This window comes from Dromaius novaehollandiae, chromosome W, assembly GCF_036370855.1.
Source record: "Dromaius novaehollandiae isolate bDroNov1 chromosome W, bDroNov1.hap1, whole genome shotgun sequence".
Taxonomy (NCBI): domain Eukaryota; kingdom Metazoa; phylum Chordata; class Aves; order Casuariiformes; family Dromaiidae; genus Dromaius; species Dromaius novaehollandiae.
The window spans coordinates 57,123,443-57,143,560 of NC_088130.1; the positions used below are offsets into that span (position 1 = coordinate 57,123,443).

The 20,118-nt window shown below is 37.8% G+C and overlaps 1 protein-coding gene across 1 annotated transcript in view; it reads right to left on the reverse strand.

Annotated features, from left to right (window-relative positions):
• LOC135324505 (excitatory amino acid transporter 1) overlaps positions 1–20,118 on the reverse strand; it is a 65,240-nt gene that overhangs the window by 23,678 nt on the left and 21,444 nt on the right. The window lies entirely within an intron of this gene.

The following is a 20,118-nucleotide window of genomic DNA, read 5'->3' on the forward strand; positions in this document are numbered from 1 at the left end:
ATAAGTGAGGAATCAGTCACACTGCGGGGGAAATAAAGACATAACAACGAGTTCTCCGGAGTGTCAGGACAAAAAGCAAAGCCCTACACTGGTCTCTTAACAAAGAGAAGGAATGAGAATATTTTTAAGATGTAGCAAAGGCAGCAAGCAAAGGAGTAGGGTAACTGCAAGAGAAGGAAAAAGAGTGAGAAAGGATGCAGGGAAAAGGAGAAGAAATTGTTGTTAGGGAAATTTATTAAAAGCTCTGAATTGTTAATCATTGTTTTGTTCTTTATCATTCTGCAAATTAGCATGAACTAATCAAGCAGTAATTTTCTTGAGTAGCTACTATATTATTACTCTTCTTGTGTCAATTATATTGTCATTTTAGTGCACTTATTCTAGCTTCGACTGAATTCTAGAATTTATAAATTTAGAAGTACTTCTATTTCTATACTTTTGCATATTAATTTTTTCCACATAACAAGCAGGCTGTACATAGTTCGGTTTGTAACTTTGGATTATACTAAGGCATGGAGCTAAACAGAGAGTGATGATATTGTACTCTTCAGTAAGTTCAAAGATAAAATATCTTGAGCATATTCTCTTTAGATTATATATAAACCAATAGCTCTGGAGCTGCTTGTTCAAAAAAACAAAACAAAACAAAACAAAACAAAAAAACCCCCAAGGAGTTATCTTAAAAGCCAAAAGCAGAGCCCATGCTAAAAAGTCCAACAACGTCAGAACTATAATTAGTGCAACTGGATCAACTGATTTCTTGCAGAAAAGCCCAGTGTCCCAAAGTCATAAATTGTAAGCTATTTAAATAGCAGATTTGAGTTTAAGCACATTCCTACCTTTGCTATAGCAGTACCTAAGAGCTTCTACCTGAGGATTTTTTTTTAGCTTTTTTAGAAAAAAGGAATATACATAGTTACAGAGTTAGAAGGAATATGCACGTTTATAACAGTGATAACTGGTCAGCAGCTGTTAGGACTGAGGCCCTGTTTCTGCATCCAAATCCCTAGTCAGCAAAGCAGTCTTGGAATGACATTTAATCTTTAATGTTAATCATTAACTGATGTGGTTTGCTGAATCAGGGCCGATAACTACCAGTTTTTAGATGGGATGGTTTTCTTTAGACTCATCAACTTTAAATAGTTCCAATAGTAAGTGGTATACACCTGCCACAGTGGGCAAGTAGCAAGATTCCTCTTTTTTCGCTTTTTCTGAAACAAAAAAGGCCACTAGTGTCAGAGTAATTGTTGCCCCAATTAGGACTGATCCCAATGACTGCAGTGATTCTCCATTTGCCAGAGCAGGCAAGGGTGTCATGGGCAAGGAGGGGAGGGTGCATCTGTGTGTATATGTATATGCATATGTAGAGCTTCAATTTGTAAAATTATAATGCTCAACTACTGCCTTTTATGTGTAAAATCCTAGTTTCTGAAAGCTTTTGCTGCCCTTTAACAAATTTTTGAAAAATAAGAAATGTATGTGTCTGCCTTGCTCCGCTAAAGTTCTTGGATTTTATATAAGGGAATCTAACACTCTGCCCCCAATGTTTTAAACTTTGGTTACTTTAAAAGTATTTTTGTTGCATAATGATGAATTTGTAAATTTATAAAATGATGAACTAATACTGAATGAGTGTATAGGACAAACTATGCGTTCTGGTCCTCATAAATATTCACTACTGGAGATAAAAAAGGGAGACTTTCTACGACTATTACAAATTTGTACTAATTCAGCATTTTAGCACTGAATTGGTAATCCTTCCTTGCTAATAGCAATTTTCCTATACATTTCCTTTAGATATTTCAGACTCGATCTTTTAAAACAAAACATTACGAACTGAACATCTCTTTATTGCTAATTATTTTCCTGTTTATCTTTTACAGTCTCTTCATTAGGAAGCCGCAGTTGCTTGTTAAAGACTCCTATGGTGGGACAGCAATAATGGCAACTGTTGATTCTGGAGTGTTGCCCTCATTTTGTTTCTTTTAGGTTGTCTTTCACTCTCCTAATGAAGCGGTCTTAAATGGGCTACTCCCGACCCCCTACATCCACCGAGCACTGTGTGATGAGTAAACTCACAGTGTGAGACCATGAGAACAATCCTTTTTGTGTATGTTGATGAGGGTATGTGGAAGTGAATAACACTGGGCAAGGTCAGAATAAAATGTCCTGACAGAAAAATTCTAAGGAAAAGCCATTAGTTAGGTAAAAATAGTGGAAGTATTGCCTGAGTTTAATCCACATGATGAAGCTCTTGACCTCTATCCTGACAGCTGCTGAGCATGGCCTGAGTGGTGCTCAGCATTCCCAATGAAGAAAAATGAAATAAAAGTTAAAGCTTGGACCTCAGAGTCCTTTACAAGATCAGGCCCCAAATTAATCCAAACTCTAGATTATTATTTTAATAGCAATGGTAGTAATAATAGAAATAGAACGATAAAATTGCAAAGAAAAAAGATGTTTTCCAGTTTCATTAAAAACACTGGACAAATACCTCACAGAAAAATGAGTAATTATATTTGATCCAAAGTTACATGTCCATGATTAAGCCAAGCTGACTAACGAAACTTATGGCTGGGATAGAGTAGTGCAATTTAATGAGCCAATTTAATGGCTAAGAGCAGCTGCCTGAAGTGGCAGAGCGGCTCCACCGCTCCGTATCCCTGCCCCATTCCTTGTCACTAGAAAACTAACAACTTTGGGTTTTGTAAGGTTGGTTTTCCTGTCAGTTTGTCGTTCTGAATCACCTCCGAAGGGAGCCCTGTGAACCCCCGAGCTTGTGCGAGGGAGGCGGACGGGGAGCATGTCTGGGAGCAGGATACGGACCAAGCCTTTTCGGCAGCAGCTTGCCATCGCCTCAGCTTGGTGCCTTGTCAAACGACAGCCTTTGCTATGTGGTGGCAGCGCTGCTAAAGAAGTTAAGCGTTCCTCACTGTCCCCTGAGTGTTTTTAAGCGAGCTCTGTTCTCCACTCCACCACGCAGCTGAATGAAAAGCGTACACTAGCACGACAGCAAGGAGGGGAGAAAGACGTGTGAAAGAGCATCTGGGGTCAGGAGAGCCCCGGAGGGCCATGGCTACCCAAAGCAGGACTGCCCTTCCAAAAAAAAAAAGGCACGAAAATATAGCCTCATGAAGATGTACAGATGTTCCTGTTACATTTAAGAAAAAAATCTCACTGCAGAGAAGCATGTGAATAAAGTGGGGTGCCTTCTTTGTGGATATCCCCCACCTCAGCAAGGAGAAAGGTCGTAGCAGTTCCATGTATATGATGGAGAAAACCCTTTTCTAGAGGCTGCTAATCTAACCCTGGCATGTGTATTTATTTCTGGTATTCACAGAACACTTGGTTTGAAATATTTTTTGCGAAACGATTGTACAACACTGTCTGAACACTACTGCCTGCTGTGAGGGCCAAACAGCCTGGGGTGGCTTTACAGTGATTTTTACCTTGCAGTTTACCACAAATACTGAAACACCATTTTGTTGTCCTTCAACACAGAAAAGTCACATCACTGATACTACTCTTTCAGTGGAATAACTTCACTTTATGAAGCTCTGCTTGGTTTCAGTGCACCGGGATTAGTGGCCATCTGATAAAAAAATTGCAATGACAGTAATGTGTGGTGGAAAGTATTTCCTGGGTCCTCAAGTACAGTACTCTGATACAGCAGGGAAATGTATTATACAATCTTGGTTACAAATTCAATGAGCTTCCCTTTCAAATTGGTTGCTTTTTTACCCTCATGGTGGTGAGTGGTGGGGTATTCTGCAGCCTTGCTCCCCTGTTTTGCTTGCTTCCATGGTGCTTTTTAAAACACGTTCAAATAACTTCCTTGTCTTCCTTTAAAATTCTTCTCTGTACCTACGTCAGGACAGCATCAGTCAGAGAAGGCAGGGAATAATTCAGGAAAACTCCCCAGTCTGTGAGTGTTGTTGGTAAATAATTTATAAACACCAAAGTATTATTGCTGACAGTAAAATGAAATATGTAAATACAGGACACGTATACTGCATTTATTGAATGTCAGTGATACTTCTGTGACTGCAGGGAACTGCAGGAATATACTGTGCTGTTTTGAAGACTACAGTTGATTGACTTTTCGGGGTTGCAAGATAACAGGATACATTTGGCTCTGCAGCATTAAAGCATATTTCCTGCAACTCACATCTGCCTGAGCGGGACCCTGCTGTGGGGCTGTTTAGATACCCATTTAACTCTTCGCATTATTCCATCTTTTGCTCACAGTATTGGAATGTGCCAAACAATATGCTTTTTGAAGGGAAACTAGGGAGTAATTTATCTTCTTTATGTGTGCTAAGCAGAGCAGGAGGGAGAGGCAAGCAGGGATTCACAGCAAGCCATGGAGCAGTGATTAGTAACAGCTGACAGTCTCAGACCAAGACTCTCTTTCTTTGGTTACCTCATTGTAATAACAGAGTACAAAGGACCGACTGTCTTTGAGCCAAGAATCAGAAACCCAGGAACACAGAAAATAGCAGCTCGCAATTTTTTTGGTAACAAAACACTGTGCTACCTGCATAGTGCAATTGTAGAAAGACATCCTTTTATGCTCAGACATTTGTACTACCCTTTCCTGGAAACGGGATTCTTCTGTTGGGCATAAAAATGCTTATTTTCTATAACCGCGGTGAAGCAATGAGCACAGAACATTTGATTAAGAAAAAGCCTGATGTAAGATGGTAAATTATTTCAGTTTAATTAGAAAAAAGTTCATTGCGGTAGCTGATAAGGCAAAGCACATTAAGATAGCTTGAATCCTACATGCCATGTACTTACAAGGCTGAAATAAATACGCTAGTAGATGTAACAGACTTCTGCCATATTCCCCAAGGATGAAAGTACTACTTTTTACTTATTCTGAACATATTGCCCAAAATATCTACTTTAAACTCAAAATGCACTACATCTTGGCTAGATACCACTGACAGAGATACCTTTCCTTTCGAAGGGTGGTAAGCCCATTACTTAGTGCTCCAAAAAGTCCATAATGCAATATCTTCAAATACATGTGGAAGCTTTTAATCTGCTAAAAATCTGGTCTGAGTTTTGGCAGACTATGCCTGGAGTCCTTCAAAGACATGTTTTCATATGTGCAGCACTTACTAAAATTCCACAAATGTACAGTGCTTCTGTTATTTGAGTGGATGTCTCCCATGTGATAAGGCTGTAAACTGTTTACTATGCTAAATCATTCCCCATGTAATTTAACTGCTACTGAAAAAATAATATGACATAATTTAGAATATAGATGTGAGATTAAAGTTATCCCTAAAGGAACAGCAGCTGGTAATGCAGTCTAATGTAAAGATGTATTTATTTTTACTTCTTTAGTATGTAGTAGATGTCTGAAGAGACACTTCTGTTGCCTTGCTTTAAAAATGAACTGAACATTATTCTAGTTGGAGAGCAATATTTAAAGAATGAAAAATCAAGCTTGCCTTTCAAAAACAGATACAGACAGACCTATCTCTATCTGTGTGCAACATGACATGGGTTTTAGGGTATTTTACTGATTTGAGATTTCCCTCAGCTCTGTGCTGGAGGCATCACTTTCCCAGTGAAAATGTGGTCCAGTATTGTCAGCCAGGCAGTTCTTGGCTTCTTCGCTAAAACTTCCAATAGCAAAGCCAATTGCAGGGATAGTTTCTTTTATCTGGATGATTGTCCACTAGGATCTGACTCGAGTTAAATTCATTTTGTAGAGCTCACGTAGCAGCCATCGTTTGTAAAGAAGTTCTACCCCGTCAGATGTGACACAGCTAAGATTTGAACTAATGGTAGTATGTTACTGCTGTTTCTGATAAAAACCTGGCCATTGGATGGCTGCTTTTGAATTTTAATTTCTTCACAACCCTGAGACATCATCTTTCCTTGCTAATCCGGCAATATTGAGGTAGTTTGGAAAAGAACTGTGTGACACTGCCTTTAAGTATATTCAATAAGACCTGATTTGAGTAATTTGAAGTTACTCTTGTCACTGCCCACTCACTAAATAATCCTGCATGTTATTTTTGGTGTTGCAGTAGCTATTTATCCTTGTAACAGGTTTGTTAGTAATCAAAACAGTATATCCTATTTCTTTTTTAGAAATCTTGTCCATGGCAAAACATTGTTTGGTCCATCTGTGTCCAGCTTAAAAGTGATAAATTTTCAATTTGCTTTCAAGCTACTAGTTCGTTCATCTGCTGCACTGTTGTCCACTGATCTTCCAAAGGAGTCATCTGAGCTGGTCATGTTTCCTTTTTGTCTATGGTACATACCTGTTGCTGGTGTTTACATGTTCTTGTAATCCTTTTAGTTTATGACATTCCTTTCCATAGGCCACGCATTTTTTCAGTTTGTGCTTTTTGCGACGGTATATGCCATGGGCTGTTCTTGATTGATTCGCGCTTTGTTCTCTGACTTTTCTCCTCTAACACCTCAAGTATAATTTTAATTTACACCAAGTTGTAGTGCTATCTATCTGTAATCCCATGAAGCAACGTAAATCACTTTACATGGAGCTACACCCTGCTGTCGCTGTTCTGCTCCCTTGTTGATTAAAAATTAGCTCAAGTATCATCTCCTGCAGTGAAGTCAGCAGTGTAGACATAATATCCTCTCGGTCTGGGAAGTTTGTCCTGAAAGACAAACTTCACCCGGACTGTAATGCCTTTGGTGCAGGACCTGGTATAGTGGGGCCTCAGTCTCTCTGTAGTCCTGGTACAAATACTATGCAGTAGTATTATCTACCTATGGCAAAAGGAAATGCATGGAACTGGTCGTTGTTTGCATTAGAAATTGCAGAACAATAGTTAATTCGACAATATAGAATATTTTTAGATTTTCTTTTCAAAGAATCCAAAGAATTGGATTTGATATGAAAATCTGCATGTAAAATCTTGTATTCCATCAAAACCCAAATCTTATATTAATAGAGAATCTAGAAACAATCTATGAATTCCTTTATAAATTACAGCAGTCTGCTTCAAGAGCATGGCATCTGATGCAGCCATCATTTGGAAAAAAATATATAGACATTTTAAAATTTATGAACTAACAGCCTTATAGAGCACCACTTACAATCTGCAAGTTAATATTTTAATAATAAATAAGAATATCCTGATGCATAACCTCATGACACTTTTCCTTTTTTTTTCACAGACCATAGGACAAAATCCTAATTACACCTTAAATCCCCAAGAATTTAATGGATAGCAATCAAATGAAGTTTAGGAGAAATCTGACTCTTACTTGTGAATTTAAGGTCCTCTAGTAATGGGCTATGATACTAAGGAGTTATTACTTTAGCTGCAATTAGTCTATTACTTTTTTAATTGGCATTGTACTTAGGTTTTTTCATAATTCAGTAATAATGTTAAGGCTGTTCTGAGAACTCATTACAAAAGTGTCGAGTTGGAGTTTCATGTGAACAGGCTTTTGTTTTCCTTTTTTTTCCCTCCTTTGTTTCAGCGGCCTTTGAACTTAGGGTCACTGATTCGGTTAAAGCCTTACAACATCAAAGCCTTACATTTTTTGCTTTGTCTTTCTCCACCCTACAGACTTGTAGGAGGCACTGGAAAGCAGTTAAGACTTCCTCCTGAATGCCTGACAGTAGCAACTAGTGCTTTTTAATAATATCATTCAGCTCTTTTCCAGCATCTTACAGTGCTAAGTAGGGCTGAAAAACAGGTTTTGGCTTACACACCCAAGTGTTACACGGTTGCCATATGGGCATCATCTGCTTGCAGGCAGGATTAAAAATACAAATTTCTGTGAGAGGGCTGAGGTGCCAAAGAAAATGCCAGCTGATTTTAAGCAAAACAGATGAAAGAGAAGGGTTTTTTTTTAGATCACTGTTATTATTGGACTCTGATGCTGTGCAGAACAGAAAAGAAGCCTGTTTACTTTTTAATCACATTTTAAACGTCCTACTTTGGATCTGAAAGCTGTATCTTCTTTTCTGATGCAGGCCCTTGGAACAGCTTCCTTAGCATTGGGACAGATATTAGCCAGTCCTAGCAAGCTAAAATCCTACAACTTTATTTGTTTTAAGGCTTCTGGAGTTAAGACATACTGTGATTGTAAATATTGAACAAAGCTGATTTTCAGTGTAAGAATGTATTCATTAGTGAAGTAGCCATTCATGAAGTGAACTTTTGACCAAACCTATTTTTTCTGTAGCTCTGAAAAGGAGCTATATTCACTGGAGAATCTCTGATATTATCTGAGAATTCAAATCTAAGTTAGAAGTGGGTGGTGAAATGTCAGAATAAAGTAAGCATTTAGCTTTGCATACAAGTAGAGAGAAAATAAGGGAGCTGTTTATGTAGGAAGAAATCAGCATCAGCATGTTAATTCTAATGCAACTGGTGAGCTTCTAGTGCTGTGCTGGACTTTTCTTCTTCTTATCTACCACCAGGGAAGAGCCTCCCGTCTGAGGATGAAAAGGTTTAACTACCTGAAGAGACGTGAATTCTGTTTAACTACTTAATTATTACAAACTAGGGCCAGATCCCGAAAAAATGTACTCATGCTTAGCTGAGGCATCTAAGTAAGTGTTTGTTTTATCATATCTGGTCCAAAGTATTCATCGCAATTTGTGATATGTGCAACACCCTTCAAACTCTTCATTGAAGTAGTGAAGATGAGTATTTCTGAAAGAATAATACCAGAATTAATAACTCTAACCACTCAGGAGTCAAAATCATGCTCTCCAAATATCAGAAGAATAAAATCTTCTTTTTTAAATAAGTGCTCTTTGTTTGTTGCCTGACCCTCGTAAGTTTTCAGAGTATAGCCGAGACCTATTTTTGAAATTTGCTTCACAACTAGGAGGCGAGAAACTTAACTTTCTCAGGCACTAGACTTCCAGAGATGAGTCTTTACAAATAGCATTAAGATCTGAAAGCTTCTGATGAAGCGAGAGTTGAGAGCACTACTGTTTTCCTTATTCCTGTGTTACTTAGATTAGAGCTGAATTGCTATGTTAGAATTTGCACTTTACCCTTCCCACAAGATACGGGCCCATAAATAGTGAGACAAAAGTTTGTTTCACAAGTCTTTCCTTGTCCTAGTAGTTTTTACTTCTCTTTTGTAGATCATCATTGTGATAGCTGTTATTAATAATATATTATTATATACACTATAATAAATACTATAATATATAATATAATATATATCATATATTTGTATATCACATATAAATGTTATATATAATATATAATATTAATAAGCTCCTGCAGAGAAAAAGGTCACTTCAAGAAAATGTAATCAGAAAGGTCTTGTATAAATAGGGAAAAGGGTCATCAGGACGGCTCAGGTAGAATGCCTGAGGCAGTGGGCAGGAGATTCTAGGTTTTAGCAAGCGTTTTGCTGTATTCATAGGTACCTCAGGAACTCATCCGGAGACAACCTTCCAAAAGAAGAATAAGGAAAATGTATTTCACCCTGTGTTACATCTCTGCAAAAAGTTGTCAACCATGGAATGGACCTAGGCCACAACTGAAAGCAATTCCAAGCTACCACATGAGCTCCTAAAAATTTGTGGTTTGATTTCTCAAGCCCTGAACTGCAAGATAAAGAATATATTCAGCAATCGCCTGGAAGAGAAAGTAAAGTAAAAATATGCAAAAACAGGAGTGCCTGGACAAAAGGAATTGTAGCTGATGCGTCCTCTGTCTGACTCTGTAAACGTGCAACTCACATCTCAGATGTTGTTGATCCTTAGTTACATTTCTAGTCTCAACAAATATTTTCCCAGCCAGACGTTTCTGTCTTGAGTGACTGTTTCCTCCTCTTTCTCCTCGCTCCCCGGTGAGAGCTGTGCCATGCGGGTGGATGCCGGGAGGAACAGGTTGCTGAGTAGCCTTCCTCATGTTCCAGACAATCAACTCATTTGCTGGAAGCCTGACACAAGGCTTGAGTCTTGCAGCTCCCGCAGAGTACAATGGCTTTCCTCCTTCTCAGAATTCAGGTGGGGCACCCAGCAGCGCTGTCAAGAGACAAGTTTTCAAAATCTCTGCTTCCAGTAAGGAAGATGTGAATCGTCCTTATAAAAGCTCATAATGCCAATACATAGTTGATGGACAGCATGTACCAGATCCAGCAATTACATTTGCCTTTTCTTTTTTAGAATTAAATGGAAATAATACATTATTGGTCAACAACTGCCAACATGGAAAAAGAAAAATCAGGGGTGAAAACAAGAGTAGAGGACCAGAGGAGGCCATTGCAGTCTCCTGCTTCTGGGAAGTGATGACCTTCTGCTTATGCAAACATGTTTTGGTCTGCAATTGTTCCTTCTGCAGTGATCTGTGTAGCTGATGGGATGATTCGGAAAGTATTTTGTGTCTGTCAGATCTTACACCACTGATGAAAGGAAAGTAAGTGTGACTCCTGCTGCGGTGCAAGTACTCCCAGTAGTGTTCCCGGTGTCCTCAAAATGCGCCCTCAGGAACATTCATGACTGTTCAGATGCTTCTGGTCTTCATGAATGACTGTGGCAATTACATTGTGTGGCCTCTGTTACAGCAAAGGCAGACTGAGAAGGCAGCAAATATGATGGAGTTGTGCTATAATCACCCGCAGGAAACTGGGACGCATACCATGGGGTTCAGGCTAGAGGGAAAAAGGTGAGAGGAGTAGGAAAGCAAAAGCTGTTAAAGGAGTCTCCACATACATAAATATCCCTTGGCAAGTTGTCAGGCTCCTTTTTTGTCATACTCCAGTATGGCTCTTCCTCTGCTGTTATCTGTCAAATTCCCAGTAGTGGTGTAATTAAGATTTGCTGATATTATTGTGTTTAGGTTTTTTCTTCTTTCTTGGTGTATGGTTTGTATCTCTCTTCTATTTTTATGTCTAATTGCATGTCAATGAAGTCAATTTATACTTCCTGAAGGTGAGGTGATTCTCATATTCTGGAAGAGTTTTTCCTTGGTTTTAAACTGGCTCTCAAGAAAGGTATGTTGGGTCAGAAAATTGAAACTGTTGACTACTCATTGCCTTAGAGTAATTGCTCTGCGATGTTTTTAAGGGTAACTACAGAAAGACCTTGAATCTGATATGAAATTCTGTGGAGTGCAACAGTAGACATTTTAACATAAATCTATGGGAAATCATTAACTGGGTCAGTCCAAAGGTCAGTCCGAACCATTTTTTTGTCTTCAATGCCACTTGGCAACAGATTTTTACAGAAGACTATAAGAAACAGAACACGTATAGCGCTCACTTCTTCTTGCTTGTCCTCCTTGCATGTAGCCATCACTGGGGACTAGGGACTTCCTAAGTTGCAAGTTACACCACGTCTAATAGTCAATCATGGCTGTATCTCTGAATTCTCTAGTTTCTTTTCAAAACTGTTAACTTCTGGCTTCTGCAGCAGTCTTGTGGCAGTGTACAATGCAATTTAATTGTGTGCTGCATGAGAAAGTACTTCCTTTTGCTTGTTATGGATCTTCTCCCTAATTATTTCATTAGGCACCCCACAGTTCCTTTGTTATGAAAAATAATTATCATCTAAATAATAATTATTCCTTTTAAGCCTCTACAAACGCCTCATAATTTCTGTGGATCTTTATGTAGACCTTCCACATCAGCTGTGGAAGCTGAAGAGTTTTCCAAGCCCAGGAGTTCTACTTTATTTAGTCCCTCCTTGCATTTCACTGCAACGCCATACCCCAATAAGCCGTGCCACCTTCTCCGTGCTGTTCAGTTATTCCGAGAGCTCTTTCCTGTGTACTAATGTCTAATTCAGAGCCCATGATTGCACAGGTATAGTATGTTCATCTTTCCTGGGTGTATTACTTTGCACTTGGCACCACTATATTTCATCTGTCATTTTGTCACAGAGTAACTCAGCATGGAAAACATCATTCTTTACAGCTTCAGTTTTCCATATCATGAATAGAATTCTTGCTTGCAGTGTCCTAATGACCAAACTGCTGAAGAGACTTGTTTTTTCCATTTTGTGGATTTTGCAGTTTTCCTTGAATGGATGTTTTGGAGTCTCTTTTTCTTCCATTTGCAAACTTATGTAGCTGATTTTACATATCATATTTTTACGTTCTAGTTTTCAGGTATGTTGTTTTCCTGTAACCTCTTCAGAATTAATTATATTTAACTCAAATAAATTGTCAGAAGTTGTCCCTAGGATATTTTTAGTCTTTCTGCCTTTGACTGAAATAGGAATGGCAGTAAAGATACAGGGTTTGTTTACAACCATCCATCAGTGTTCAGGCAAGATGCTTTAACCCTTACATGCACTTCCTAATAGTTTTTGCTTTTTTTTTGTCTGCTGACTTGCCTGTGCACAGTGAAGTCTAGATGTTATGCATTTGAACCAAGATAAAAAATCAAAGCAAAGCCATCGTGGATGGGAGGTTGTTACCTGTTATTAACTCAGCTGGAATCCCTTGGGGAATGCACACTGGCTAATGGTGCATAACAAACCATTATTCAATACTTTGTGAAACAACTTAAAGTAGCGGTCCACTAAAAAAACCCGTATTTTGCAAAGAAATTTAACTCAGCCTTTAAATGAAGGCTAGTAGCAAACTCAAATGATTTTAGAGGTTCTTTTGTATTTTGCTTTCTTTCTTCATTGAAGACCTTGGTTATTTTTTCTTTCCCTACTGCCTGCAGAGAATAAGACATTGAAAACTCTACTACTGCTTACTTTTCATCATTGGATGCTGTACATAATGCTTTGGTTTTCTTACTACATGGTACATTAAACATTTTTTTTTATACAGAATGTCATTATATGCAGCAATTTCATCTCTGCTTTCATTGAGTTTTAATTGTTAGTGGTATCTCGGTTCCCTTAAAATTATTCTTTCAAGCTCTCATGAGGATATGCTGTGTATTTTCTATTGCAAAATTTTTTCAGAAATGGTTCTGAATCGAGTTATATTTACATCATATGATCCATTCTGTAGCTCCTTTCTTTCACTATTTGCATAGGTGAAGATATATAGCACTTTCTGAATAAGAAGCTCCATCCAAAGGTATAGTTACTGAACAAACATATATAGCATTTCATTATTATTTTCTAACATCCACATCTTGCTTTCTGACTTTCAGTTAAGGTTTATTATTTCCTGGAGTACGTTTTGTGCAAAAATTTATTCAGGAAATATATTCAGGAAATTGTAGTCAAATTGATTGCCAACACACGTTGATTCTGCTCATGGGTGTTTTGTGTTTTAAATTGTTGACTTGAAAATGAATGCTTCTAGGTACTGAATGGCTTCCAGCCTATTTTGGTTCTTTACTGAGTCTCCAAAATGTAGTGGCCCTGCTGCTTAGGCTCCTTTTGTAACTGCTAAAAGCTTTAGTCCTCAGAATTACATGACAGAATTATTAAACTTATCCTGCCCACAGTCCCTTAAGGACCTTGGAGGGAAACAGTATAGGAGGGTTCCAAGTTTTTCATCTTTCTGTGCCCGTCTAAATAATGGTTATTAGAGGTGATATGCCAGACTTCATAGACATTTGCTTTAAACAGTAATACAGGAACTGGTGAGCTAGCGATTATAGTAATCATGTATAAAGTTTCATTGTTTTTCCTTCTGAAATGGTGTAAAAATGTTTCTTGAGCAAAGTGTTCATAGATTTTTAGCTGCTGTTGGCCCTAATCTGCTATGCGGATGCTAACTTGAGAAGAAATCACTACAGACCAACGCTACAGTCAACGCTAGTCATATTTCTTCACTTGCTTCTTTATTCCTACAAAGGGGCCTATTTACGTGACAGTGGATCTTTACAAACTTAATATCTTGCATGGCTGCACCTTTAGCCAGCCTTAGTTTTGGGCACACACAAACCGAAGCGTGAGTGCTCCCTTATTCATGCAAAAAAATATTTGGATGTTCAAATTAACATACCCCTAGGATGTTTATGGATTTTGATCAAGACTGAACAGACTGGAAGGTTGGTTGTCTCAAACTTTATATATGGTGTTAAGTGTTGCTTACTGTTAGTAGGTTTACCACTGTGGGAGTCATCTACAGGGTTCCTCAGTAGAAGGCTTCCAATGCAAATACATGGGCAGTTCAAATGCACTGCGAAATCCAAAAGGTGGTTCAGTCATAAAGAATCGGCCAGTTCTGTTCTTTTGCCCACAACTAGAGTCAACGGAGGTCAATATAAATCTTCCCATTGGATTTGATGGGGTTTGAGTGACCTGGCTTCTAAAACAATTTCTTTAGAACACTCAAAAATTGGAGAATTTTGGAAAGTTGGAAATTTTCCAAATTTTAAAATTTGGAAAAGTTGCTCTGGTGACCAGCTAAATTGTGCAAATACTGCCTAATTGTTTCTCAGTTTTCATGTGTGAACTATATGAACTGTATCTTTTCTTAAGCTGAAACACAGAAGAATAAGACTGACTGTTCATTAATTTTTTGGCTTCCAGCTCTACTCTAAGTACCACAGATGTTGCAGAAGCAATGCATAGGGTTATGCATCTCCTGCTAAAATGGATTAAAGGGGTTTACTGCTGTGCAACTCCTTTTTCTTCTTGAGCAAGGGGTAATGCTGGCTGCACAGCATTTGCTCCCCTGGTGGATGCCAGTTTAAGAGTCAGTAGGACAGACATATGGGTCACGTCCGTATTTATACATACAGAAATCAAGGAGAGACTTTCCATCTGTTAAAATTACCATAAACATTTGTGGCTGAAACCAGACAGCACCTGGGGCCCTGTAGTAAGTGACAGCATAATTTCCATGATAGACAGGACGAGCAAGTAGACAGGAGAATACTGAAACTGCAGAAAGGCTTCATGGAGTATGGCTCCTGCTTCCACAAACCTGGATACAGGATGGATTCCCTACCTCTTTTTTTTTAAGAAATAATACACAGGTCTCTCTGCCTGAAACCTTCCTCTTGTTTTGTGTTACCTGAAGTAAGGGGTCAGGAAGAGGAAATTTGAAATTCTGGCCCTTTACATTCACTGTGATGTGGATGGGGGAGGTGATGCCACCGTATCACAGCTCTCCTGTCATTCAACATGGTGTAAGTCCGTCATACCATATACTAATTTTGGGAGGATATTTTTTTTAACTTTGTGGTAAACACATTCCTATTAAACAGCTGGATTTATTCATATCTGATTATTGATGATATCATTATAACTAGCTGCACACAGTCCCTAGGTAACTTTGGGCATAATGTTTCTACAGTAACTGTCTCTCTGAATGCCCCATACCATTCTTGCTGTAACTATTTGCTCAAGTTTGTTTCCATCTCTACAGTGACATAACTGAAAAAAAAAAAAACCCTGTATCCTTTAGCTGAGCTATGACAACTTAATCTACATATCTCCATTAAAATTTCCAGTGCATATAGTCATCATCTTTTCTGCCTAATAGCTATAAAAAAACCTTTGTCAGCACCACATCAGAAAGAAAGCAGACATACAAAAAGGTAACATAATTTGCCTAAGGTTATACAACATGTCACAGCATTGATTTTCCACGTTTTACATCTAAAAGGTGCTTTGGGCAAACTTTGGCTTTTCACCAGTTGAATCGTTGTTCATATCCAGATGCTGCATTTTTCCTGACTTACGTAAGGGAGGAACTTAGAGCCTATTTCTAGTTCGGTTGTTTCTCTGAACGTTATCCTTGTTTCTATATAGGTAGTTTCCAGCAACCGTAACCCAGCTGCTGACTGTGATCTCTACTTCTGTTTTATTGCTTGAGTCACTCTACGTGCCTTCTGCTTTCGTCCCAGGCAGGGAACAGACTATGTTCCTTACTAATTGTTTTTACCGATGCCACCATTCACTGCAATGCTTCAGTGATAGCTGGAATCGAGAGCATGGTGTGTATATATGAGATTAGTTATGAAGCATCTGCAAATGGAAACACCAGCTCTCTGCATGTTGTCAACTCTTTCTATAGTTTGTGTAGTGGTAAATAATACGTGCTGTTGAAAAAGCCTGGGGACAAAACCTACTGAGTCTCCGACTCTGCCCAAAAGAAAGTTGTTTGCGTCTTCTGCAGCGGTTGAGGTTGTGGTCTGTTCTTGCACAGTTGCGGGAGGTCAGGGAAGTTTCCATATCTTCCACAGTCCAACAAAGACAGTCATATTACGATTGTAATTGGAATGAGAAGTTAATATAAACAAAGATGTACTACAAACTACATACTAAGATGCTTTGGGAAATCCACTCTAATAGTTTCAATATTTGGGAAACAGAAGTGCCTTCAAAGCACAGCAGCCTTAAAAATTACACTAATAAACTACAAAAACAGAACTTTCACATCATTTTCATAAACTGTCTCTCTGTACAGATGGAAGGTGGTAGAACTTCATTCCTTTAATTAGCAGGTAATACACACCAGTGCAGGTGAAGGTTTTGGCCTATGGCATTTTTTCTTTCGTCAATACATCATATCGTTCATGTGAGCTGAATTTTTAGGGTAGGCAGTAACAAGATTATTGTTTCATATCCTGCTTGCTGTTATTTCTTTCTTTTCTGTTAAAGGATAGGCTTGTTAGTTTTTTTCTTATTTGAAGTAATCCTCCCATACTCAGTCTTCCAAACTGTTTTGCCTGTGTACGAAAGTTCAGTCTTTTGATTTGTGTTTGTACAGAATCTTGCACATAAAATCCTGGTCTGTGATTAAGACTTGTGTGTACTGTGGCTGCGTTACTTCCATGAACAGCTTGGACAAGCAATATCACCTAATGCACAGTGCATTGTACCGATATTCGTGATTGGGTTATGTGCTTGATCACATTATTGCTGACCCGCCGTGTAATCCTTGGCAAGTCAGCGGACCTCTCTGTTTCATCGTTTCCACATTCCCTCTCTCTTTCCCCTACTTGATTCATATGAGTATTTTTTTCAGGACAGGATGGTTTCTTACTGTGTTTATGCAGCGTCCAGCAAAAATGGGGGTCAGATCGCGACTGGGCTTTTTATACGCTACTGTACGTTATCAAGCAAAGATATTGGAAAGAAATGCATAGGAATTAATCATAATTTACATACATTTAATAGTAGTGGTCCCTGTAAAACTCAATTCCAAGCTTCAGAAATTTTGGGGAAAGAGATCCAGTATGTCAGTAAAACTGGGATATGACTAAAATTGTGCAAAATACTTGCAAATAGCCCTTAGAGAAATTGTCATGCTCCAACCATGCTTTTTAAAAAGACTGAACATTTATGTGAATTTGATTTCAGGAAATACATAGTTTGGTTAGGAAAGGGTACCTCATTATGACTCCTTATATATAGTGAACTATAGTCTTCCTTACTGAAACATGCTGGCAAAACTTGTGGCCAGTTTTAAAGGCTGGAATTTCAATTGCATGGTGATTCTGCTGTAATAGCTCAAAAAATGTTACTGCATAGTCCGCTTAATACCGGTGCAAATCTCGCAGTCTTTGCCTATTTCATAATGAGTGAAATTGTTAACACGTGCATATATATTTATTTTGTAATCTGTTTATGAGCAATGGATGTTTTAAAATAATTATCTTGAGCAAACTGTTTATGTCAAGTGTTTCAAGTTATGATGAAATAAAAAAGTATAAAATATTTTAAACTCCTATCACTGCAGCAAATTCAAAACGGAAATGGGACAAAATTGTCAGCCTGGTGTTTGTATAAGAATTCAGGCCCGATCTGGTGCAAAAATACACCCAATGGGAATTTCATCTGTATCTTTTAGCTATTTATGCTGCCTCCCATATACTATGTCTGAATTTTGACTTTGACTTTGTAAAGAGATACTGATTGAGAATATTGACTTCTGAGTTCTCATATTTGTAAGAATATAGAGAATAAAGATGAGCATAGAGTATGTAGCTGGATTTCCGCCTAAACCACAAAAGATGAAGAGTAGAGATATTCATATAAATATATTTTCCTATAAACAATAAAAGATGGTGAAAGGTACACAAATAACTTCTCTTTTCTCCCAAGCAGATGTCAGCACATGCCTGGTAACATGCACATCAGAAGAGAGAATCTCATGGAAGAAAGTGCACACCTGCTTGAGCCACTTGCAGTAATGCCAATTCATAAGTTAAATGTGCTCGTATGTCTGAATATGATGAGTCTGAATATGATTCTGCATTGTTTATTTCATGAAAATATCAAAATAGTCTATACAGAAATGTGACTAAGTTGACTTCAACACTCACAGTCTATTTTCCAAAGAGTCTGTGAGTAACTGAGAGCTGTGTGTCTATCAGAATTCCTCACTGTCTGAATTTATCTATCACTTTTAGAGTAGCCCACAGTTTGTACAATTATGACTTCATTTTTATTGTTCAAATTTATTTGACATTCAAATAATTTGCAACAAAATGAATGTAATCCTGACTAGTGTATTCCTAATAGCTCAGAGACCGTATGTTCCGATATTATCCTCATAACCAGTTATTTTGAGCACATTTACATAAAGGCAAATGGAAACCCAGACTATCATATCTGGGAGACAGTCTTATGCCTACAAACAGCAAAAATACTTATTCAAATCAATTACAATGGGAAGAAGTAATTATATTTTCAGTGCGCAATACCTGGGAGGAGTCTTACAGTTATAACTTTGCCAAACAAAATACAGAAAATGAGAGATTTGCCTTGTGGATGCATCATGGAGTGGTTTTAAGACTGATTCGAGAAGCATAAGACACTTATCCAATGAATTAGCTTGTAATATGTAAAACATATAAACCAAGAGTGTCTGTAAAATTGCACAGTAGTATACCTGTATAGATTATAGTCATTAAAGTCGTTATTTAGATATTAAATATATTGTTATTTAGATATTAAATAATACCTGTATACTTCCCTGAGTATGATAGTTCTGCATCAAATATTTAAGAGTATCTTTTTGTTTTAAATTATCTATGTACTAACGAAGTCTTGCTCAATGTAGAAAACAGTTTTTCCAGAATTGTTAGCAATAAACTGGAAAATTTCCATAATCTTATGAAAAAAAGGACATAGTACTGTTGTATTTAAGGATTTATTTTTAGATTGAAATCTGTCATTTGTGAATTGCATTAAGTTTTCTGCCACTGTACCCTTCCTGATTAAGGAAGTTTAAATTCTGAAAACAAGTAAATGCAAAACATTGTATAGGCTGATTGATCTTCCAGATTTCCTGTCTTGACCTTCAGCTCTCTCAAGGAAGAAATAAGGATGCAGAGTTACAAGGAATTGAGCAGATAATTGCTCCTGCAGTGACTCAGCCTACAAAATGGGGCAGCTGGAGCAGCCGTGTCAGTCTCAGCTGACACCAAGGAAAGGTAAATGTGTTTCCCTTTCTACTTTTAGTGGTTTCTCCTATCAATGGCCAGCCAAGCTGGGGGTTCTGCATGTGGAAGAGAGATGAGGATAGCAAGGAGATGGGAGACACAGAATGTAATGAATAACAGAATTACAGCGGACTGGTTGGGAAGAAAACCTGTCATTATTTCCCCTACAAGATTAATAAATTTCTCTCTAGTTTCAGTGTGCATTAAGTTTTCAATATCCATACAGTCTGGGTGCATAGAAACAAACATTTCTTTCTGCTTGAAAGATGTGAAGGTGAATTAGTTTTTTGAACTATGAATACCGTGGTTTCTGTTGTTATAGTAATAGCTTTTTTATATATATATGTATATATATAAAATCTTTGAAAGCAAGTAGAATAGAGAACAAGTTTTAGGCTCTGGATCCTTTACCAATAAAGTAGTGCGTTAGGTATTTAGATTTTAGGACTGCACATTAGGTGGTTCTGATTAAGTTCTTCTACTAAGCTGTACCACTGATTTGCTGATAGAGCAAAACATCTGCCTTCTTTTCTTCATATAATTAATAGGATAAATACATCACAGATACATCCTGAGCCTTAATGCTCATAAAAAAATCTGGGAGCTCATGCATGAAACTTCTTAGAGGTGGAATGGCAAGCCATCCATTATCATATTAAATTAGTTATTATATCTGTAGCTCAAAGAACAACTTAATAAAGAGTGCTTGAAGATTAATAGAGTTGCTGACCAGAAGAAAAAAAACCAGAACTGATGGCATAAAGTCTCTTCCACACAATATATCTATCACCTATTGTTTCTAGTCTGCTGCTAAAAGGACAGGAGGTAGAC